This window comes from Nicotiana attenuata, chromosome 7 (genome assembly GCF_001879085.1).
Source record: "Nicotiana attenuata strain UT chromosome 7, NIATTr2, whole genome shotgun sequence".
NCBI classification, from domain to species: domain Eukaryota; kingdom Viridiplantae; phylum Streptophyta; class Magnoliopsida; order Solanales; family Solanaceae; genus Nicotiana; species Nicotiana attenuata.
In genome coordinates this window covers 23,448,380-23,473,674 of record NC_031995.1, presented here as the reverse complement: position 1 = coordinate 23,473,674, position 25,295 = coordinate 23,448,380, and the positions used below count along the sequence as shown (strand labels likewise).

At 41.3% G+C, this 25,295-nt stretch overlaps 1 pseudogene; it reads left to right on the top strand.

Annotated features, from left to right (window-relative positions):
• Nucleotides 1,191–24,237, top strand: LOC109229902 (annotated as a pseudogene).

Below are 25,295 nucleotides of genomic sequence, written 5' to 3'. Positions count from 1 at the left end.
TAGCTTATTTGGCTTATGTCCGCGATTCTAGTGCGGAGTTTCCTTCCAGCGATTCTAGTGCGGAGTTTACGACGTGTCGTGTGAGGTATTCACGGATCATCGGAGCTTGCAGTATTTGTTCAAACAAAAGGAGCTCCATTTGAGGCAGAGGAGGTGATTGGAGCTATTGAAAGACTATGATACCACCATCTTGTATCATCTCGGGAAGGCCAATATGGTGGCTGACGCCTTGAGTAGAAAGTCAGTGAGTATGGGTAGCCTTGCGTACATTCCAGTCGGTGAGAGACCGCTTGCATTAGATGCTTAGGCTTTGGCAAATCAGTTCGTGAAGTTGAATGTTTCTGAGCCCAGCCGTGTTCTAGCTTGTACAGTTGCTCGGTCTTCCTTGTTTGAACGTATCAGGGAGCGACAGTATGATGACCCTTATTTGCTTGTCCTTAGAGACACGGTGCGGCACGGAGATGCCAAGCAGGTTACTGTTGGAGATGATGGAGTTTTGAGGATGCAGGATCGTGTTTGTGTGCCTAATGTGGATAGACTTTGTGAGTTGATTCTAAAGGAGGCCCACAGTTCCCGGTATTCTAATCATCCAGGTGCTGCCAAGATGTATAAGAACTTGCATCAACATTATTGGTAGAGGAGGATGAATAAGGATATAGTTGCATATGTAGCTCAGTGTCTAAATTATCAGCAGGTAAAGTATGAGCATCAGAGACCTGGTGGTTTGCTTCAGAAGTTAGAGATTCCTGAGTGGAAGTGGGAGTGTATCACTATGGATTTCGTTGTTGGACTCCCACTGACTCGGAGGAAGTTCGATGCAGTTTGGGTCAATGTGGACAGGCTGACCAAGTCAGCGCATTTCATTCATGTGGCAGTTACCTATTCTATAGAGCGGTTGGCTGAGATCTACATCCGCGAGATCGTCCGTCTTCACAGTGTGCCCGTGTCTATCATTTTCGATCGAGGTACGCAGTTCACTCGCACTTCTAGAGGGCAGTTCAGCGTGAGTTGGGCACACAGATTGAGTTGAGCACATCATTTCATCCTCATACGGGCGGACAGTCCGAGTGCACTATTCAGATATTGTAGGATATGCTCTGCGCTTGTGTTATAGACTTCAGAGGTTCTTGGTACCAGTTCTTGCCACTTGCGGAGATAGCTACAACAACAGTTACCCGTCGAGCATTCAGATGGCTCTCTATGAGGCATTATACGGTAAGCAGTGCCAATCGCCAGTTGGATGGTTCGAGCTGGGGGATGCTCGGTTGTTGGGTACAAACTTGGTAAAGGACTCCTTAGATAAGGTCAAAATTATTCAGGATCGACTTCGCACAGCTCAGTCCAGGCAGAAGAGTTATGCCGACCGTAGGGTTCGTGATGTTGAATTCATGGTCGGAGAGCGGGTAACGCTGCGAGTTTCACCCATGAAGGGTGTGATGAGGTTCGAAAAGAAGGGCAAGTTGAGCCTTAGGTTTATAGGACCTTTTGAGATTCTTCAGAGAGTGGGTGAGGTGGCTTCCAAGCTCGCATTTCCACCTAGTTTATCAGCAGTTCATCCGGTGTTCCACGTGTCCATGCTCTAGAAGTATCACGGTGATCCGTCCTACGTGTTAGATTTTAGCTCTGTCCAGTTGGACAATGATTTGACTTATGAGTAGGATCCGGTGGCTATTCTTGCCCAGAAGGTTCGTCAGCTGAGGTGAAAGAGTTATCCTTCGGTTCAAGTGCAATGGAGAGGTCATCCCATCGAGGCAACTACTTGGGAGTCCGAGTCGGACATGCGGAGTAGATATACCCACCTTTTCACCGGCCCAGGTACTTTTCTATGTCCGTTCGAGGACGAGTGATTGTTTTAAAGGTAGAGAATGTGATGACACGATAGGTCATCTTATGTTTTAGAACCAATTCTGTACTTTGAAGCCTTAAATACCTCATTTTAGCCCTCCTCAATTTGCGTGCACGGTCCGGGTGTTTTTTCGAATAGCTTTTATGTTGAAAACTGATAAAAGTAAGAATTTTGCCTTAAAAATTTATTCGAGTTGACTTCGGTCAAAGTTTGAGTAAACGGACCCAAATCTATATTTTGACGGTCCCGGTGGGTTCGTATCGTAATTTGGGACCTGGGCATATGCCCAGAATAAAATTCGGAGGTCCCTAGCTCGAGTTATTAATTTTTATCCAAAATTAAAAGTTTGAAAGTTTAATGAGTTTTAAGAATTGACCGATGTTTGAATTTGTTTATACCGGGTCCGTATTTTAGTTCCGAAGCCAGTACAGGTCCATTACTATATTTATAACTTGTCTGTCAAATTTGGTGAGAAACGGAGTTGGTTTGACGTGATTCGAACCTCCGACTGTAAAAAAATAAAAGTTTCAAAGATTTCTTGAAAATTTCATTTGATTTGGTGTTCAATTCGTAGTTCTATGTGTTATTTTGGCGATTTGATCGCGCGAGCAAGTTCATATGATATTTTTGGACTTGTGTGTATGTTTGGTTGGGAGCCCCGAGGGCTCAGGTGAGTTCCGGATAGGCTACAGAGTATTTTTGAACTTAAATAAACTGCTGGTGCATCAGGTCTGCAAAATTCGCATTTGCGAGGTCTGGCTCGCAAATGCAAGCCTCGCATTTGCGAAGGAACCATCGCATTTGCGAGTAGTGGGCTGGGTGGAACTTTTCGCAATTGTGAAAACTGGGATCGCAATTGCGATCCCCCTCAGGTTGACATTTGCAAACGATTGTCCGCATATGCAATGGCAGCAGAGATGTCGAGGCTTCGTAATTGCGAAGTGTTTCTCGCATTTGCGGGGTTCACAATTGCAAACCCCCAGGTTACAATTGCGACATCTGCAGCTGTGTAAAACTTGAGTTAGACGAGATTTTTCTCTCATTCCTCAAATTTTCATAACCTAGAACCTTAGAGGCGATTTTTCCAAGACCCTTTCTTCCCCAAATCATTGGTAAGTGATTCTTGTATGGGTCAAAATCAAATTAGAGAAATTCGACATGCAGAGACAATTATCATGTGTAACATGCGAATCAAATTGAGCTGTCTGGCCGAGGTCGAGCAGTGATCAATAAGGCCGAGGTCGAGCATTAATCAATAGGGCCGAGGTTGAGTACACATAGATGTAACGGCTAGTTTTGCTTTGGAATCTTCAAAGGGAATATTCCACCGAATATTCCCTCTAATTGTACTTTTTTAGAGTTTTCTAGGGATATCCCTTATAAAGAGGAAGAGAGGACTTCTCTAAGGGGAGGACAGACTCTCTATCTCTAGAAAAAATAAAAGACATCTCTCTAAGAGATTAGATTATCTGTTATTCCACATTCCCCATCAGATCCGAAAAGGGTCCTAGGATTCTTGTATTTGTCTATCATTCATCTTTATCAAATGAAAGAGGATATGCCTCACTCAAGATTGGGTGAATCTTCTCCTTTATTTATATTTTATTGCCATTTAATGTTATTTAATGCATAGTCTTTTTCATACTATTGGATCCGGCCATAGTTACTGCCAACATTTGTACTCAACTATATTTTTCTATTCATGTTATCCATCTCAGATCTAGAATTAATTATCCTTAACTAGGATTTACCCTCTATCTTCTTATTTAATTAGTTTAACAAAAGGTCTTATACTTTTTGGTCAAACAATTCTAACCCATTTCTTTCAATCTTTCATTACATTTCATAAGATTTCAACCTAAAATGTAGTGTTTTCATGGTGGAAATTGGGGATTTGGATAGAATTAGGGATTTTTGTAAAATTGGGATTTAGACCTCAAATTGCGATCGAATTCCAAAACAAACTACATAACCGGGCTCCCGGGTGAATGGTAATCGGGTTTTGGTTCGAATTTCGGGTTTGGACCAAGCGGGGGTTGACTATTGTTGAATTTTTCAATAATGACCTAAATTGAATCTTTTACAATCATGGGTAATTCCTAAGGCCTATTTTGGATTGTTTGGTTGGTAATTTGCTAGATATCGTTGGTTCGGAGGCTTGTGTGAAAGGCAAATATGTGGTTGAGCTTTGAGTGGTCTTTGGAGCGAGGTAAGTGTCGTAGTTAGCCTTGACATGAGGGAATTAGGAACCCTCGAACTATGTGCTATGTGAATTTTATGTGAGCGGCGTATATGCTAGGTGACGAGTGCTTATACGCCGCCAAATTACCTAATTTTCTTGATTTTCCGCTTTTCCTTTATTGTCTCTTTCTATGTCTTAACTATTATATGCTCTAAATATTTTCCATGCATAGCTGCCATTTGTTAATCAATGTATTCTCTTGTTAATGAAGGTAGATCTTTATATAGTTTCATGATTTCCTGTTATTTGCTTAAATTGGCTTAGTTTCATCCTGTGCTTCCGAGGCCTTGAAAACCTCATTTTTGTTTGCCTCGATTTGCGTGCGAAGTCCGGGCGCGTCGCTGGAAAAATTATATGTTAAATTCTGTGAAAAATTTCAAAATGTCGCTTTAAAATGATTAAAGTTGACTTTGGTCAACACTTTTGGTAAACAGAACCGGACCCGTGATTTGACGGTCCCGCAGGGTCCGTAGAAAAATATGGGACTCGGGCATATGCCCGAAGTCGAATTCCGAGGTCTAGAGCCCGAGAAAAGAGTTTTTCTGTGAAATTGTTTTTCTGAAATTATTAAGGAAAATGGAAATGAAAATTGATTAAAAGACTGTGGTATCGGGCTCGTATTTTGGTTCCGATACGCGGTACAAGTCTTATATATGGTTTAAGTGCTTTCTGTAAAGTTTGATCGAAATCTGACGTCGTTTGACGTGTTTCGGACCTAAATAACTAAAGTTGAAGTTTATGAAGATAGAATGAAAAATGAGGATTTTAAGGTTTGATTCATTGATTTTGATGTTGTTTTAGCGATTTGATCGCTCGATTAAGTTCGTAGGAGGTTGTTGAGTTAGTGTGTATGTTTGGTTGGGAACCCCGAGGGCTCGGAAGTGATTTGGAGGTGGTTCGGGGTGTTTTAAAACTTAGGAGAAGGATCAGATTTTTCTGTATTTTCTCAGACCCTTTTTGTTCTTCGCGAACACGGCCTCAGGCTCGCGTTCGCAGTGCTTTGGTGTCCCCCCTCTTCGCGTTCGCGGCCGCCTTCCCGCGTTCGCGTAGTTCTTTTAAACCCTTCACCGCGTTCGCGTCTACCTCCTCGCGTTCGCGTAGACCAACCCCCAGGACCCCCCACTAGTTTCCCCTTCGCGTTCGCATTACCCCATCGCAAACGCGATGCCTCCAGTCCCCCTTCATCGCGAACGCGATCTCTGTGTCGCGAACGCGTAGAGTAAAACCCTTCAGTGATTTTTTTAAGTTTAAAAACAGAATAGTTACGGGATTCACTCCACTTTTCCACACGAACCCTTCTTCCTCACACCCCATAGACGAATTTTGAAGAGCTCTTCCTCCATAACTTCATAGGTAAGTGTTCCTAACCTCGTCTTCTCTTAATTTCTTCAATCAATCACTAAATTCCGAGCCTAAAAACATGAAATCAAAGTAGAAATTAGGGTTTTGGGTAGAGTTAGGTTTTTAAGAATTTTGGGTGATTCAACCTCAATTTGGGGTCGAATCTTAAAACAAATTATATATTTGAACTCGTGGGGTTATGGGTGATTGGGTTTTGGTCCGAGCCTCGTGTTTGGACCATGTGGGCCCGGTGTCGAATTTTTGTATTTTTGGAAGAATGCTAGGAAAATTCATATCCAGGCTATGGGATGTTGCCATTGAGTCATTATTGATATTAATGAATTAATTATGCCTAGATATCATTGTTTCGGAGCCGGAATGTAGAGGAAAGGCGGTATTTGAGGATTGATTGCTATTCTTTGGACCGAGGTAAGTGTTTGATCTAACTTTGGCTTGAGGGAATAGGATTAGAGTATTATTTGCTAATTGCTAAATGTTGAGTACGGTGTATGGGCATGGTGACGAGTATCTATACACCGGTGTCTAGCATGACCGTGGGTCTTTATTCGTGCTTAATTGGGATTCTGTAGTGATTCTTCCTTGTTAATTGATGGATTCCATATGATATGAAGAGAATGAGAAGGAAATATGATGTGTAAACTCTTTGGAGCGTTGGCTCAATTTTTGACTCGATTAAAAAGTAAGAAATGAACGTAAGAGAAAGAAATGTGATTATTCCCTTGCCGAGACGTGTAAGTTATTGTTGTTGCTCCCTTGCTGGGATTTAACTGCTTAGTCGTACTCTCCCTTGCCCGGAAACCACTTATATATTATGAAATGGTTAGTCGTACTCTCCCTTGCCCGGAAACCACTTATATATTATGAAATGGGATCGTGTGGCACGCCGACCACTTATATATCATGAAATAGGATCGTGTGGCACGCCGACCACTTATATATTATAAAATGGGATCGTGTGGCACGCCGACCACTTATATATTATGAAATAGGATCGTGTGGCACACCGACCACTTATATACTATGAAATGGGATCGTGTGGCACGCCGACCACTTATATAGATTATGAGATCTGATGTAGTTTCGTGTTTACTTCTGATAAGTTGTTTTCATCTGTATTTTCCCTAAGCATGTCCCCTTCCCGCCTTAATTGGTATTTTCTATTGTTATTTCGTTGCACTTGTATATACATATATATCTGCACAGGTTGTTTTTGCTAGGTCCTGTCTAGCCTCGTCACTACTTCGCCGGGGTTAGGCCAGGCACTTACCAGCACATGGGGTCAGTTGTGCTGATGCTACACTTTGTGCATCTTTTTGCACAGATCCAGGAGCAGCTTTTGGGCCTCAGCAGTAGGATTTGATCGGGAGCTGACTTCAGTCCAGGGACTTTCGAGGTAGCCTAGCTGACGTCCGCAGGCCGGAGTCCCTTCTATGTTATTAGTTTGTTTTCCTTGTACCGAGACAAACATTGATGTACTTCTATTTAGACTTGTTTTTAGCACTCTTTAGTAGTTCGTGAGTTAGGGACACCGGATCTGGGTAGAGTTGTATTTAAACTTCCGCATGTGGTTTTCAGTTATCTATGTTTTTTAAGACTTCCGCTTTTATATTAATTGCCTCGTTCTTCTTTATACTGTTAATGACGTTGAGAGAAGTATTGAATTAATTGGCTTGCCTAGCTCCTATTAGTAGGCGCCATCACGACTCCTGAGGGTGGGAAATCCCGATCGTGACAAGTTGGTATCAGAGCTCTAGGTTACATAGGTCTCGCTACTCACGGACAAACTTAATAGATTCTGTGGGATCGGTACGGAGACGTCTGTATTTATCCCCCAGAAGCTACGGAGTTAGGAAAATTTCACTTTTGTTCCTTCTTGTCGTGCGATTCTGTTCCTCAAATACTGATTATCTTTCTACTCTGTTCTTTCGCAGATGGCGAGAACACGTGCTTCCTCTTCTACCGCGCAGCAGCCCGAGCCCCCAGCAGCAGCTCCTACGAGGGGTAGAGGCCGAGGCCGTGCCAGAGGCCGAGGCCGGGGCAGAGCTCAGCCCCGAGCAGCAGTCCCAGAGGTGGAGCCTCAAGTTGATTATGATGAGGAGGTTCCAGCCCCAGCAGCTCCGGTGGGACCAACTCAGGTCCCAGAGGGGTTCATAGCCACCCCAGTTCTTCAGGACGCCCTGGTCAGATTGGTAGGCTTTGTGGGGAGCGTCGCTAGAGCGGGTTTGCTTCCAGTAGCACCAGCCACTTCTCAGGCCGGAGGAGGAGTTCAGACTCCTGCTACACGTACTTCGGAGCAGGTAGCTCCCCAGGCACAGGTTCTAGTGGTTCAGCCAGCTGTGGCAGTTCAGCCGGGTATTATGACTCAGACCGGCGATGGAGCGGCTATGTCCGCAGATGCTTTGTGGAGACTGGATAGGTTCACCAAGCTCTTCACCACCACATTCAGCGGTGCTTCTTCAGAGGACCCCCAGGATTTCTTGTATAGCTGCCATGAGGTTCTTCGGACTATGGGTATTGTGGAGACCAATGGGGTCGATTTCGCCACTTTCCGACTTGCAGGATCCGCCAAGACTTGGTGGAGGGACTACTGTTTATCCAGACCAGCAGGGTCGCCATCATTGACTTGGGACTAGTTTGCAGAGTTGTTTTTGGAGAAGTTTCTCCCAGTTACTCAGTGAGAGGCTCTTCGCAGGCAGTTCGAGCGCCTCCAGCAGGGTTCAATGACAGTCACACAGTATGAGACTCGGTTCATTGATCTAGCACGCCATGCTATTGTTATACTCCCCACCGAGAGAGAGAGAGAGGGTGCGGAGGTTTATTGATGGATTGATTCAGCCGATCCGTCTCCAGATGGCTATGGGAGCTGGTAGTGAGATTTCTTTTTAGGAGGCGGCCAATGCGGCCCGTAGAGTTGAGATGGTCTTGCACGGGGAGGTGGTCATAGGTCAGACAAGAGACCCCGTCATGCAGGTAGATTCAGTGATACCTCGTCTGGAGGTGGGGATTCTTATGGTAGAGGCCATCCTCCGAGGCCCTTTCAGTCAGCCCTACAGGTCTCACATGGTACTTCAGGTGGTCGTGGCTCTCAGCCGCAGTCTTATGACCAGCAGCTTTTCAGTTTACCATCAGCACCTATCAGCGCGCCACCACTCTGTTATTCTCAACAGCCGAGGGCTTGTTACACGTGTGGCGACACGAGATATATTTCCAGGTATTGCCCTCGAGCTTCTGACAGCTCTCAGCAGCAGGGTCCTCGTCCTATGATTCAGGCATCAGGTGATCCACAGGCCGCCCAGCCAGCTAGAGGCGGGGGTAGAGGCCATAGAGGTGGAGGTAGAGATCATAGAGGTGGAGCTAAGACCGCCAGAGGTAGAGGCCAGCCAGCAGCCGATCGTCCCAGAGATATGGTTCAGGGAGGTGGGGCCCAGCCTCGGTGTATGCTCTTCCAGCCAGGCCAGTGGCTGAGTCTTCAGATGCAGTCATTACCGGTACTATTCTGGTCTGTGATAGGGATGCTTCAGTGCTATTTGACCCTGGGTCTACGTATTCATATGTGTCGTCCTATTTTGCACCCTACTTGGTTATGCCTAGTGATGCCTTGGATGTTCCTGTATATGTATCTACACCAGTGGGTGATTCTATAGTGGTCGACCGAGTTCATCGTTCCTGTGTGGTAGTGTTTGAGGGTCTTGAGACCTGTGTTGATTTATTACTCTTAGACATGGTGGATTTCGATGTTATATTAGGGATGGATTGGTTGTCCCCGTATCATGCTATCTTGGATTGTCACGCCAAGACCGTGACCTTGGCTTTGCCAGATTTGCCCCGATTGGAGTGGAGAGGGACCCCAGGTCATGCCACCTCGCAGTGTTATCTCATATGTGAAGGCTCGACGCATGGTCGAGAAGGGGTGTTTAGCTTATCTGGCGTATGTTCGCGATTCCAGCACAGAGGGCCCTTCTATTGATTCTGTTCCCATTGTTCGGGAGTTCCCCGAGGTTTTCCCTTCAGACCTGCCGGGTATGCCACCCGACAGGGATATTGACTTTTGTCTTGACCTGGCTCCGAGCACTCAGCCCATTTCCATTCCGCCATATCGCATGGCCCCGCCAGAGTTGAAAGAGTTAAAGGACCAGTTGCAAGACTTGCTAGAGAAGGGTTTCATCAGACCCAGTGTTTCTCCTTGGGGCGCGCCGGTGTTATTTGTGAAGAAAAAAGATGGATCAATGAGGATGTGCACTGATCACCGCAATTCAACAAAGTGACGATAAAGAACAAATATCCACTGCCGAGGATTAACGATTTGTTCGACCAGCTTCAGGGTGCGAAGGTGTTTTCAAAGATAGACTTGAGATCTGGCTACCAACAGCTGAGGATTAGGGCATCCGATGTCCCTAAGACAGCATTCCGCACTCGGTACGGGCATTATGAGTTCCTGGTCATGTCGTTTGGGTTGACCAATGCCCCAGCAGCATTCATGGAGTTGATGAACCGAGTGTTCAGGCCATATTTGGACATGTTCGTGATAGTCTTTATTGATGATATTTTGGTGTACTCCCGCAGCCAGGAGGAGCACGAGCAGCAACTTAGAGTGGTTCTTCAGACTCTGAAGGATAGTTAGTTGTATGCTAAGTTCTCGAAGTGCGAGTTCTGGTTGAGTTCGGTTGCATTTCTGGGTCATGTTGTATCAGCAGAGGGTATTCAGGTGGACCCGAAGAANCTATGTCTTAACTATTATATGCTCTAAATATTTTCCATGCATAGCTGCCATTTGTTAATCAATGTATTCTCTTGTTAATGAAGGTAGATCTTTATATAGTTTCATGATTTCCTGTTATTTGCTTAAATTGGCTTAGTTTCATCCTGTGCTTCCGAGGCCTTGAAAACCTCATTTTGCTTGCCTCGATTTGCGTGCGCATTCCGGGTGCATCGCCGGAAAAATTATATGTTAAATTCTGTGAAAAATTTCAAAATGTGGCTTTAAAATGATTAAAGTTGACTTTGGTCAACACTTTTGGTAAACGGACCCGGACCCGTGATTTGACGGTCCCGGAGGGTCCGTAGAAAAATATGGGACTCGGGCATATGCCCGGAGTCGAATTCCGAGGTCTAGAGCCCGAGAAAAGAATTTTTCTGTGAAATTGTTTTTTTGAAATTATTAAGGAAAATGGAAATGAAAATTGATTAAAAGTCTGTGGTATCGGGCTCGTATTTTGGTTCCGACGCCCGGTACAAGTCTTATATATGGTTTAAGCGCTTTCTGTAAAGTTTGGTCGAAATCGGACGTCGTTTGACGTGTTTCGGACCTAAATAACTAAAGTTGAAGTTTATGAAGATAGAATGAAAAATGAGGATTTTAAGGTTTGATTCATTGATTTTGATGTTGTTTTGGCGATTTGATCGCTCGATTAAGTTCGTAGGAGGTTGTTGAATTAGTGTGTATGTTTGGTTGGGAGCCCCGAGGGCTCGGGAGTGATTCGGAGGTGGTTCGGGGTGTTTTAAAACTTAGGAGAAGGATCAGATTTTTCTGCATTTTCTCAGACCCTTTTTGTTCTTCGCGAACGCGGCCTCAGGCTCGCGTTCGCAGTGCTTTGGTGTCCCCCCCTCTTCGCGTTCGCGCCCCCCTTCCCGCGTTCGCGTAGTTCTTTTAAACCTTCCACCGCGTTCGCATCTACCTCCTCGCGTTCGCGTAGACCAACCCCCAGGACCCCCCACCAGTTTCCCCTTCGCGTTCGCATCACCCCATCGCAAACGCGATGCCTCCAGTCCCCCTTCATCCCGAACGCGACCTCTGTGTCGCGAACGCGTAGAGTAAAACCCTTCAGTGATTTTTTTAGGTTTAAAAATAGAATAGTTACGGGATTCACTCCACTTTTCCACACGAACCCTTCTTCCTCACACCCCATAGACGAATTTTAAAGAGCTCTTCCTCCATAACTTCATAGGTAAGTGTTCCTAACCTCGTCTTCTCTTAATTTCTTCAATCAATCACTAAATTCCGAGCCTAAAAACATGAAATCAAAGTAGAAATTTGGGTTTTGGGTAGAGTTAGGTTTTTAAGAATTTTGGGTGATTCAACCTCAATTTGTGGTCGAATCTTAAAACAAATTATATATTTGAACTCGTGGGGTTATGGGTGATTGGGTTTTGGTCCGAGCCTCGTGTTTGGACCATGTGGGCCCGGTGTCGAATTTTGGTATTTTTGGAAGAATGCTAGGAAAATTCATATCTAGGCTATAGGATGTTGCCATTGAGTCTTTATTGATATTATTGAATTAATTATGCCTAGATATCATTGTTTCGGAGTCGGATTGTAGAGGAAAGGCGGTATTTGAGGATTGATTGCTATTCTTTGGACCGAGGTAAGTGTTTGATCTAATTTTGGCTTGAGGGAATAGGATTAGAGTATTATTTGCTAATTGCTAAATGTTGAGTACGGTGTATGGGCATGGTGACGAGTATGTATACACTGGTGTCTAGCATGACCGTGGGTCTTTATTCGTGCTTAATTGGGATTCTGTAGTGACTCTTCCTTGTTAATTGATGGTTTCTATATGATATGAAGAGAATGAGAAGGAAATATGATGTGTAAACTCTTTGGAGCTTTGGCTCGATTTTTGACTTGATTAAAAAGTAAGAAATGAACGTAAGAGAAAGAAATGTGATTATTCCCTTGCCGGGACGTATAAGTTATTGTTGTTGCTCCCTTGCCGAGATTTAACTGCTTAGTCGTACTCTCCCTTGCCCGGAAACCACTTATATATTATGAAATGGGATCGTGTGGCACGCCGACCACTTATATGTTTTGAAATGGGATCGTGTGGCACGCCGACCACTTATATATTATGAAATGGGATCGTGGCACGCCGACCACTTATATATTATAAAATGGGATCGTGTGGCACATCGACCACTTATATATTATGAAATGGGATCGTGTGGCACGCCGACCACTTATATACTATGAAATGGGATCGTGTAGCACGCCGACCACTTATATAGATTATGAGATCTGATGTAGTTTCGTGTTTACTTCTGATAAGTTGTTTTCATCTGTATTTTCCCTAAGCATGTCCCCTTCCCGCCTCAATTGGTATTTTCTGCTGTTATTTTGTTGCACTTGTATATACATATATATCTGCACAGGTTGTTTTTGGTAGGTCCTGTCTAGCCTCGTCACTACTTCGCTGGGGTTAGGCCAGGCACTTACCAGCACATGGGGTCGGTTGTGCTGATGCTACACTTTGTGCATCTTTTTGCACAGATCCAGGAGCAACTTTTGGGCCTCAGCAGTAGGATTTGATCGGGAGCTGACTTCAGTCCAGGGACTTTCGAGGTAGCCTAGCTGACATCCGCAGGCCGGAGTCCCTTCTATGTTATTAGTTTGTTTTCCTTGTACCGAGACAAACATTGATGTACTTCTATTCAGATTTTTTTTAGCACTCTTTAGTAGTTCGTGAGTTAGCGACACCGGATCTGGGTAGAGTTGTATTTAAACTTCCGCATTTGGTTTTCAGTTATCTATGTTTTTTAAGACTTCCGCTTTTATATTAATTGCCTCGTTCTTCTTTATACTGTTAATGATGTTGAGAGAAGTATTAAATTAATTGGCTTGCCTAGCTCCTATTAGTAGGCACCATCACGACTCCCGAGGGTGGGAAATTCGGGTCATGATAATTACTGGACTGGTCTCGCTATGTAGTATTACTTATGTAGATTCCCATGTTGTACAAGGTTTCCTTTTTGGTTCAATTTGGTATTCATTGATCGTAAAAGGTTCTCGTGATTGAATTGTTAAATTGACTTTGCACATTGAGAATTTAGTACTGATATGGTGGGATCGGGTTGTACACCGCAACAAGTAGAATAGCATGGATTGATATGGTGAAATAAGGGTGAATTTGTATTATACGGTGGGATCGGGTTGCACGCCGCAACAGGTGGAATAAGGGTGGGTTGATATGGTGACATAAGGATGAATAATGATACTGATATTGATATATGGTGGGATCGGGTTACGCGCAATATATATATATATATATATATATATATATATGTATATATATATATATTATTTGCTATTGCTAATGTTATTACGGTGAAATAAGGGAGGATTCTATGTTGTACAGTGGCATTGGGTTGTGCGCCGCAACAACCTATGTGTTTCTATTTCCTTGAGTTGTGTTGGTTTTCGGTATTCTCATTTTAAATGTTAAGGATTGGTAATTCTGGGCGACACTGGCTTATTACTTGAGGCTGTAGTTATTAATTGTGGTTGATTTTCTTATCATGTTCCGTATTTCTTTTATCTCCCTTTATTTTATACTGCGTACAAATTATAGTGTGAGTGACCCGCCTTAGCCTCGTCACTACTTCGTCGAGGTTATGCTCGGCACTTACAGAGTACATGGGGTCGGTTGTACTCATACTACAATCTGCACTTCTTGTGCAGATTTTGGAGTCGGTCCCAGCGGCAGTTATTAGTGAGCTCGGATCGGACAGCTTGCGGAGACTTGATGTACAGCTGCTCAGCGCCCGCAACTCCTGGAGTCCCCTTCCCTTTTTGTTTTATTCAGCTGTGTATTTTCATTCAGACGGCTTTATATTTATTTCAGACCCTTGTATGTACTATTCTAGTAGCTCGTGCACTTGTGACACCGGGTTCAGGGATATATTAAGCGTTAGGCTGTTTTAACTCCTGCATTATTACTTTGGTTTATTTCAGTTATTTCTTTTCTTCCCCAATAGCTAACTTAAACTGTTAAAAATGGATAAGTTATTCTAACATTGGCTTGCCTAGCAAGTGAAATGTTAGGCGCCATCACGGTTCCGACGGTGGAAATTCCAGGTCGTGACACATAACTTTTAAATATTTTTTTTAAAAAAAAAAAAAAGCAAACACCAATTATCAAATTCTCAAAATAACAATAAATTTAATAAATTAATTTTGCAACTAAGAAGAAGAAGTAGAAGAAGAAGAAGAAGAAGAAAGCCTAAGCACAACCTACAACAATATTTAGACATCAAATTTTGTTTTCTGAAAAAAAAATTTTAACTATCAAAACGGAATAATTATAAATTCATAAGGAATTTAAATTAAAAAGTTGGAAAGGACAATTTTTGACTCCCCAAACGCGCAGAGTAGAAGACCAAAAATGATCCAAGTAAATCTTTCTAAAAATTGATAGAGTAACAAGTACTCCTTCATCCTTAACCAGAAATCTCAGGTTTGAGCCTTGGAGACGCCTTTGTTTTAGGAAGCGCTTTACCCCAATATGAAACTTCCCAATATAAATATGAATTTAGTCGGATCCCAATATGAATACGACACCGAGTGAGAATCCAAAAAGAATTACGCTGGATTTGTATGTAGTGATATGGTATTATGCAAAAACAGCAGCTAATAAGAGGAGTTGAATATATTTAATGCCTGAAGAAAAAAAAGTTCCATTGTAGCAATGACTGTAGGAGGCTTGGAGAAGATATGAGCCAATGCAATTTTTGGCCTCTGAAACTAATACTTCCTCAAGTTCAACAGTTAAATTCTGCATGTTGTGTTGCCTAAATAAATGGCTAAAATATGGAATGTTTTCTCTTGTACACTTCATTTATGCACCCTATTTAACCTTACGTTGCCTCGCTGGTCGCTGCGTATACTATTTCACCAAAAAAATTCGCCACCGCCCAACTAAAGATCCTATAAGCATGATCTAATCTATTAATATAAAACTTCCAGCCATAATAAAAACGACACTCGACAGAGAATCCAAACATGGTAACATTCTAGCAAATCTAACACTCAATTAAATCACTTTTCACAACAAGCTTAGCTTCAAACAAGGTCATGGTAGAGACGTGAAACTTGACTCGTGGCAGATTCGATGAAACTAAGCAGTAGTTATCCCCCAGGTTGTGCTTAGTTAAACTCCTGGATACACGTGATAGAATACAAAGAAGAAGAAAACATCAACGAATAAGAAGAGAAAAAGTGTGTCTGTGTGTATATTTGAAGTTAAATTACCTAAAAACTACATATCAATTGAACTTCTTTGAAAAAATTGGTACATGTTAAACGGGTGACCAAATAGGGTGCCTGGTGATATTTTTCCTTTTTGTTGATTTATGTATAAGAATCCCCCCCCCCCCCCCCAGGTTACTATTTAGATGTTGGATAATATCCTTTAAGGACAATGTTGGACTTGGGTATAAAGTTTTGCTCATATAACTTTTAGAGTCTGTTTGGAAAGCCACCCTGTGATTGGAATTGGTGTAATTATTAGGGTAGTAATTACACAGCCTAGTAATTAAACAGTTGTGTAATTACGATGACATGTTTGTTTGTCATAGTGTAATTACAGTGTAATTACAAGTTTACTGTTTGGTTGCACAAGCGTAATTACACAGTTAGATTAAAATTTAAATTAAGTAATTATCAAAGCTTACAAATTAATATAATAAAGCCTATAAATTTTTACAAGTATAAATGATATTATATTTGCTATTTAAGATGTATAATTTTTCGTGAATATACATTAATTAGTAATCGTATAATTATAACTAATATTGTAAAAATAATTTATATATATTTTTTAAATTAATAATATTTAGTTTAGATACTTACAAAAATTAAATATACGTTTTGTAAGAACATCATGGAATTCATGATTGATAAAATATATTAACATTTATAAATATTGTGTCATAACATTATTCAAATGTTTGACAAAACTAATCCATCAATTCTAACTAAAAGATGAACAACATACAATGTGAACCAATACTACTAAAACAAGTAAATTGGATCCATGAATATAACACAATTTCAAAAATCAAAAATATAAAATAGTTTAGCATATGTCAAATTCCAACATAATAATAGTAAGTCACACTGCAACTTAAGATTAGGAAACATGATAAGTTTATAACCAAATTCAACAATGGAATTCCACTTTAATTGCATCATTCATTATATGCCACGTTATTAATGCCTCATTATTTCTAATATTAGGAGGTGTAGTTTCAAAATGTAGAATAATAAAATAAATAATAAATAAAATATAAACAATTACATGGAATCACAAGAAGTAAAGATAGAGAAATAAAACATAAATAATGTACATAGAAAAATATATTTAAAATTTCAAAAGAAATTAAAATAATAGAAATAAAAAGTTATAAAGAAAATAAATTAAAATAAAAACAAAAAAAGAAAGAAACTAAAAAGCAACCTTGTAATTACCACCAATTCTCACCTCCCCCTTGAGAATTGGAGAGTGTAATTACACCCCTCCAATTACACCCAATTTCATGCTGACCAAGTGATTACTTGGCCAAACAAACATGCCAAACTGTGTAATTACACCCAATTACACCCAAATCCATTTCCAAGGTGGCTTTCCAAACAGGCTCTTAGTTTGCTTAACCTTACAAGCAAAATATTAGACTGTGTTAACATTTGTAGTACTTTATAAAATTCTAGACATGATTTAACGTTTTTTCATAAGATTTTCACTTTTCTCTCAAGTGATCTTTAGACCATTGTTTAAACGTCTATACACTGCAACAACAACCAAAAAAAGAGGATAATTTACTAAATGGTAACTTGCGAGAATTTCTGCATAATGCATTGATTCACTTAATCTGCTTGAATATAGAACTTTAGATAGATAAATTTATTACTCAATTGCATATACGAACACCAGACTTAGTAATAGGTTATACAAGAAAATGACTTTCTATACATAAGATAGTGAATCCACTTTTACTCTTATGTTTTCTTTAGAAAATATTTTCTTGTAATCAAATATTTAGAAAATATTTTTTTTGAAAATATTTTCCGAACCAAAAACTCTTGAGAAATTTTTGGGACCTTTGTACAAATTGTCGGATGGATTCACTATTTATTTTTTCTAACAGCTATACATAGATTATACACAGTTTATACATGGCTTATACAAATATGTATGAATAATACATATATGAAGTATGCGTCAGCTATTTTTAGTTTAAGCGTTTGGGAGAGTGACTGTTTTGATTAAATCTTCCAGAATTTCAATATATTTTATTTTTTTTTATTATTCTTCTCAACAAGTCTAGTTGCAATTTTATTTTGATTTCTTAAATGGTTTTACATGTAAGTTAATAAATTAGGTAGACATATTCATACTCGTAAGTCATAGGGTGTGCTAGGTTTTCCGTAGGGATTTGCATCATACCCAGTTTTTGGGTCACTTTTTAACTTATATCCGCTTTGTAAAAAAGTTGCAAGCGTACCCACTTTTCGGGTAACTTCAGACATACGGGGCCTGAAGTAGCAAGAATTCATGGCTGACCTTATCAAAGTAAAACTTCAGATATTTTCATCTGAAGTTTGGCCTGACTTGCAAAAGCAATCAAAAAAACTTCAGACAAATTAGTCTGAAGTCTTCAGTTCGTAGTGCAAACTTTAGACAAATTAGTCTAAAGTTCTTTAGTTTCTAGTGTAAACTTCAGACAAAATCAAAAGTTTGTCTGAAGTTCTTCACTTTCTTTATTATTATTATCCCCCTTTGCCATTTGCAAACAAACGACCCTTCAAAAGTTTCAAGAGCGGGGACAAAAGGAAATTTGTACAATTGATGAGACAAACAAATGGTAAAAGAATTTAACTGGAGATCTCATGTCTCTCTTTCTAATTGTTTGCAATAGAATAACATTGCTGAAAAAGAGAAAGAGAAAGAGAATCTACAGATGCAAACATGAAAACTTCAAGGCTAGTGTTGTGACTACAAGTCTACAACTATTTGCAAGAGATAGAAACCCTCTTGGTACAGCATCATGCATCACTTTCTCTGAAGGAATAGGTAATGAGGTTCACCCACGAATCACAATTTGAATGTTTCATATCTTGAACCTGCCACAAGGAATGAAAATGACCAAGTATGGAGCGCGTAGGTCGCAGGAGAAGAAGAGGAGGCAGCGACGGGTTTGAAGTTGTCAATATTAGGATATAGGTTAAATAATTTTAAAAATATGGGTATAGGTTAAATGGGTGCGACTAAATAGGCCGCCCCATGCAAAGTAACACCAGCGGCCCAAACCAAGAACCCATATCCACTGATCTTCCACTATTGGACTACACAAAATGAAGAATTAACACAAATATCCGCTCATCCAACCACTAAAACTAAAAATAGCCGGTAAAGATATAATTTATGTATTATATATGTATAATTATATATAATTACTGTATGATCTATATGTATGACTAGAAAAAATAAAGAGTGAATATGGCCGGCTATTTTATGTAAAAATACCCTACAAAATTGATGATCTTTATCTATTTGGGCTGTTGGGCTCTATTTTTTTTTGGGGGGGGGGGGGGAGGGGGGTGGGTAAAGTTGGGCTCTATTTGGAATAGCAATCATCGGGAGAGGTGCACAAACAACCATTCTTAGGGCTGTTATCTAGGGATTAGACAATACTTATTTTTGTCCTGAAATGTTGAAATTTTTTTTTTTTTTATTTCAGGACAATAGCTCCTCCCGATCGTATTTTTCAAAAGAACCAAATTCTTGTTAGTGAAATTGATAAAAAAAATGAAATTCCGGGCATTTATGTCATGAAAGATTAAAATTCAGAATACATTGGTTAATTCCTATATAACAGCCCTCTAGAGGGGCTCCTCATTTCTACTACAATGATAGTCTCTTTTGGATGCCTTCATTTTGATGCTACTCAAGTTTCAAATCTAAAAAGGAAACCAGAGAGAGAGGGAGCGGGGGGAAGAGGTACATATATTTCTTAGTAGCATAATCGAATTAGTAACTTATTATATAAAGACGAGCAGTTTAAGTGTTTAACTCATCACTGTATTGTAAAATTGTACAGATTTAAGTTTCAATCAAATGACATCATTAGGCGTAGCTTAATCATGAGTTCATGACTATTTTGTGGTCAATGATTTGACAGGATTAGCTTAATTAACAAATAGAAGAATTATGGTTGGGCATTTTTTTTTGCCAGCTAGGCAGGAAAACAGTAAAAAGTGAAGTAATTGTGTGAGACACAAAATAAAAATTTTCTTTTTTAAATATTCAAATACTCTACTTTGATCAGTAAAGGAATACTAGAACATATATAAATTAAAGAAATATATTTTAAATTTGTTTATGCCAATCTTTCTTTTATAGCACTCCAAAGCAGGGGTCTTCTTTCATTTGCGAGTAAATTCAATCATCAAACGTAAAAAACTGTATATTTTACTTTATTAAAGCTAAGTATCTTAATTTGCCAGTTATACTTCAAAAATTGATCAAGATAATTTAATTTAAATAATAAAAAAACTCAATAAATATAACATATTTGTTAGTTTTTTGGGCATTTAATAAACACAGCAACTTTTCATAACTGATATTGGGACTGAATCATGTGATAGTCACAAGAAAAACTACATATTGTGATCAGACTAGAAAGTTAGTTAGTTTGATAAAAGGTGAAATCACAAGAAAGATGAAAAGGTAGTAGTTGTTGATGTTGCACTTGTGAATATGCATCTATGGGAGCGGCTCCACTCCATTAGTGCTTCTCCAGTATTTATCAATATATATTTAGATTAATCACACGTGTCCATGCGAATCTTTGAAGGATGAGATTGTTTTTGTTAATTCTCTATTATTATGCTTATATATTCCCGTTGATAGTAATAATTGAAGAAAAAGAAAAAAAACTAAAATCTGTGAAAGTTGATACCCACTAGCTACATTGTATCTATTAAATTGCTTATTTATTTCATAGTCGGGTGAATATGTTTATTTTTTCAGAAAATGGAGTAATTATTACATATTTTTTGAGCTTGATTTTTGTATAGGGTAAAATTGGTTCATATTAAATGCTCGTATAATAGAGTGACACGTGGAACCAGAGACAGATGGAAAGCGAGATAGGTGAAAGCCAAGACCGGAGACAACAGTCTCGACTGGCACCGGGAAGCCCCTGAAGGGAATGTTGCTCATGAAGACGAATGAATACATGTCACCCATAGCATTCAATGAAGAATATTCTGCATATTAAATACATAGTCCGTTTATAGAATATGGGATTAATAGGCTGCCGTTACACATTCTTCAATGGCCCCCATAATTATCATTTAAGAGAGGCTTGATCCTAGGACCTTGTTCCCTATGTGACACTATAAATAAGGATTCCAACAACCATTGTAGGGACGACGAATTTTCTGAAAACTTATGCTATATGCTGTTTAAAAGATCAATAATATTTTATTTTCTTGCTTCTTAATATCGTTATTACTGCTTTCGCAAGCTCTGCCCCCGGAACCAAACTCTCCACTGTCTTATCGTGATTTCAACGCTAAGTCTTACATTCTTATTTAATTTATTTATCATTTTGGGATCAAATCGATTCGCTTGTCCACAAACCATGTATAAATTCAATTGTAGCGTTTTACGGGTAAACAATTTTATTTGTCAATGTTATCTTTATATAAGTTTAATTACTTATTATATTGGTACTGTAAAGTACGAAGTATTAATCTGACTTTTTTGGTTATCACTTACTACTAACGGAAATATAAGCATAATAAAAGAGAATAACAAAAGCAATCTCATCCTTTGAAGATTCACATAGACACGTGTAGTTAATCTAAACATATGTGACGACCCAAAGGGTCATCACCGGAATTCTCTCTTTTCCGTGCTTCCGAGGCCTTGAAAACCTCATTTCTGCTTGCCTCGATTTATGTGCGCAGCCCGGGCGCGTAACCGGAAAGCTTATATGTTAAATTCTGTGAAAATTTTAAAATGTGCCTTTAAAATGATTAAAGTTGACTTTGGTCAACATTTTTGGTAAACGGACCCGGACCCGTGATTTGACTGTCCCGGAGGGTCCGTAGAAAAATATGAGACTCGGGCATATGCCCGGAGTCGAATTTCGAGGTCGAGAGCCCGAGAAAATAAATTTTTCTGTGAAATTGTTTTTCTGAAATTATTAAGGAAAATGGAAATGAAAATTGATTAAAAGACTAAGGTATCGGGCTCGTATTTTGGTTCCGACGTCCGGTACAAGTCTTAAATATGTGTTAAGCGCTTTCTGTAAAGTTTGGTCGAAATCGGGTGTCATTTGACGTGTTTCGGACCTAAATATCTAAAGTTAGAAGTTTAAGAAGTTTGAAATGAAAATGATGATTTTGAGGTTGGATTCATTGATTTTGATGTTATTTTGGCGATTTGATCGCTCGACTAAGTTCGTAGGATGTTATTAAGTTAGTGTGTGTGTTTGGTTGCGAGCCCCAAGGGCTCGGGAGTGATTCGGAGGTGGTTCGGGGTAGTTTTACACTTAGAAAACATAGCAGATTTTCTGTCAATTTTGCACAGCAAATCCCNGTCGTACGGGCATATGAGTCCTGGCATGTCGTTGGTTGACCAATGCCCCTGCAGCATTCATGGAGTTGATGAACCGAGTGTTCAGGCCATATTTGGACATGTTGGTGATAGTCTTTATTGATGATATTTTGGTGTACTCCCGCAGCCAGGAGGAGCACGAGCAGCACCTCAGAGTGGTTCTTCAGACTCTGAAGGATAGTCAGTTATATGCTAAGTTCTCGAAGTGCGAGTTCTGGTTGAGTTCGGTTGCATTTCTGGGTCATGTTGTATCAGCAGAGGGTATTCAGGTGGACCCGAAGAAGATTGAGGCAGTCAAGAACTGGCCTCGACCAGCATCGGCTACAGAGATTCGGAGTTTCTTGGGGTTAGCAGCCCCGATGACCAGATTGACCCAGAAGGGTGCCCAGTTCAGATGGTCGGATGAGTGTGAGGCGAGCTTTCAGAAGCTCAAGACAGCTCTGACTACGGCACCGATATTGGTTTTGCCCACGGGCTCAGGGTCTTATATAGTTTATTGTGATGCTTCCCGTATTGGGCTTGGCGCGGTATTGATGCAGGATGGCAGAGTCATTGCTTATGCTTCGAGGCAGTTGAAGATCCACGAGAAGAATTACCCGGTTCATGATCTCGAGTTGGCAGCCATTGTTCATGCTTTGAAGATTTGGAGGCATTACCTATATGGTGTGACGTGTGAGGTGTACACGGATCACAAGAGTCTGCAATACTTGTTCAAGCAGAAGGAGTTGAACTTGAGGCAGAGGAGGTGGTTGGAGCTATTGAAGGACTATGATGTTACTATTTTGTACCACCCGGGGAGAGCCAATGTGGTGGCCGATGCATTGAGTAGGAAGTCCGCCAGCATGGGTAGTCTTGCTTATGTTCCGGTCAGCCAGAGACCGCTTGCTTTGGATATTCAGGCCCTGACCAATCGATTTGTGAGGTTGGACATTTCTGAGCCTAGCAGAGTGTTAGCTTGTACGGTCGCTCGTTCTTCTTTATTGGAGCGTATCCGTGATCGGCAGTTTGATGATCCCCATTTGTGTGTCCTGAGAGACACGGTGCAGCGTGGAGGTGCCACGAAGGTGACCTTAGATGATGATGGTGTTTTGAGGTTGCAGGGGCGAGTTTGTATGCCCAATGTCGATGGGATTCGAGAGTTGATCTTAGCGGAGGCCCATAGTTCTCGGTATTCTATTCACCCGGGCGCCGCGAAGATGTATCAGGACTTGCGGCAGCTTTATTGGTGGCGTAGGATGAAGAAAGATATTGTTGCATATGTGGCTCGATGTTTGAACTGTCAGCAGGTTAAGTATGAGCATCAGAGGCCTGATGGTTTGCTTCAGAGGGAGCTTCCCGAGTGGAAGTGGGAGAGGATTACCATGGATTTCGTTACTGGACTTCCGATGACCCGGAAGAAGTTTGATGCTATTTGGGTCATTATTGATAGGCTGACCAAGTCAGCGCATTTTATTCCTGTTGCAGCCACTTATTCATCGGAGAGGTTAGCTGAGATCTACATCCGAGAGATTGTTCGCCTTCATGGGGTGCCGGTATCTATTATTTCGGATCGGGGTACGCAGTTTACCTCGCGCTTCTGGAGAGCAGTTCAGCAGGAGTTGGGTACCCAGGTTCAGTTGAGCACAGCGTTCCATCCTCAGACGGACGGCCAGTCCGAGAGGACTATTCAGATATTGGAGGATATGCTCCGAGCTTGTGTCATTGATTTTGGAGGCTCGTGGGACCAGTTTTAGCCTTTAGCAGAGTTCGCCTACAACAACAGCTACCAGTCTAGCATTCAGATGGCTCCATATGAGGCGTTGTATGGTAGGCGATGTCGGTCTCCAGTCGGATGGTTTGAGCTGGGGGAGGCTCGGTTATTGGGTACAGATTTAGTTCAGGAGGCCTTGGACAAGGTCAAGATCATTCAGGACAGGCTTCGTTCGGCTCAGTCGCGGCAAAAGAGTTATGCGGATCGTAAGGTTCGAGATGTAGCTTTCATGGTTGGTGAGCGGGTCTTGCTCCGAGTGTCGCCTATGAAGGGCGTGATGAGATTTGGGAAGAAGGGCAAGCTTAGCCCTAGGTTCATTGGCCCATTTGAGATTCTCGATCGTGTGGGAGAGGTGGCTTACAGACTTGCCTTGCCGCCCAGCTTGTCAGTCGTGCATCCAGTGTTTCATGTGTCCATGCTTCGGAGGTATCACGGCGATCCAGCCCACGTGTTAGATTTCAGCACTGTCCAGTTGGACAAGGATCTGTCTTACGAGGAGGAGCCGGTAGCCATTCTAGACCGGCAGGTTCGACAGTTGAGGTCGAAGAGTTTTCCTTCAGTGCGTGTCCAGTGGAGAGGTCAGCCTCCAGAGGCATCGACCTGGGAGTCCGAGTCTGATATGCGGAGCCGTTATCCTCATCTATTTCCGACTCAGGTACTTCTTTCTTTTGTCCGTCCGAGGACGAACGGTTGTTTTAGAGGTGGAGAATGTGACGACCCAAAGGGTCATCACCGGAATTCTCTCTTTTTTGTGCTTCCGAGGCCTTGAAAGCCTCATTTCTGCTTGCCTCGATTTGCGTGCGCAGTCCAGGCGCGTAGCCGGAAAGCTTATATGTTAAATTCTGTGAAAAATTTCAAAATGTGGCTTTAAAATGATTAAAGTTGACTTTGGTCAACATTTTTGGTAAACGTACCCGGACCCGTGATTTGACGGTCCCGGAGGGTCCGTAGAAAAAATATGAGACTCGGGCATATGCCCGGAGTCGAATTTCGAGGTCGAGAGCCCGAGAAAATAAATTTTTCTGTGAAATTGTTTTTCTGAAATTATTAAGGAAAATGGAAATGAAAATTGATTAAAAGACTAAGGTATCGGGCTCGTATTTTGGTTCCGACGCCCGGTACAAGTCTTAAATATGTGTTAAGCGCTTTCTGTAAAGTTTGGTCGAAATCGGGTGTCATTTGACGTGTTTCGGACCTAAATATCTAAAGTTAGAAGTTTAAGAAGTTTGAAATGAAAATGATGATTTTGAGGTTGCATTCATTGATTTTGATGTTATTTTGGCGATTTGATCGCTCGACTAAGTTCGTAGGATGTTATTGAGTTAGTGTGTGTGTTTGGTTGGGAGCCCCGAGGGCTCGGGAGTGATTCGGAGGTGGTTGGGGTAGTTTTACACCTAGAAAACATAGCAGATTTTCTGCAATTTTTGCACAGCAAATCCCTTCATCGCGTTCGCGTTCCAGTCACGCGTTCGCGAAGCTTCAGCGGTCCCTCTTCATCGCGTTCGCGGACATACCCCGCGTCCGCATAGCCCAGGCTTCCCCTTCATCGCGTTCGTGAGTCCTCTCTCGCGTTCGCGTACTAGCCAGTCCTAGACCCCAGCCCCTTCTTCTACGCGTTCGCGATTAGCACCTCGCGTTCGCGATGCCTTAAACTATCCACCCTTCGCGAACGCGTCCTCATTCACGCGAACGCGAAGG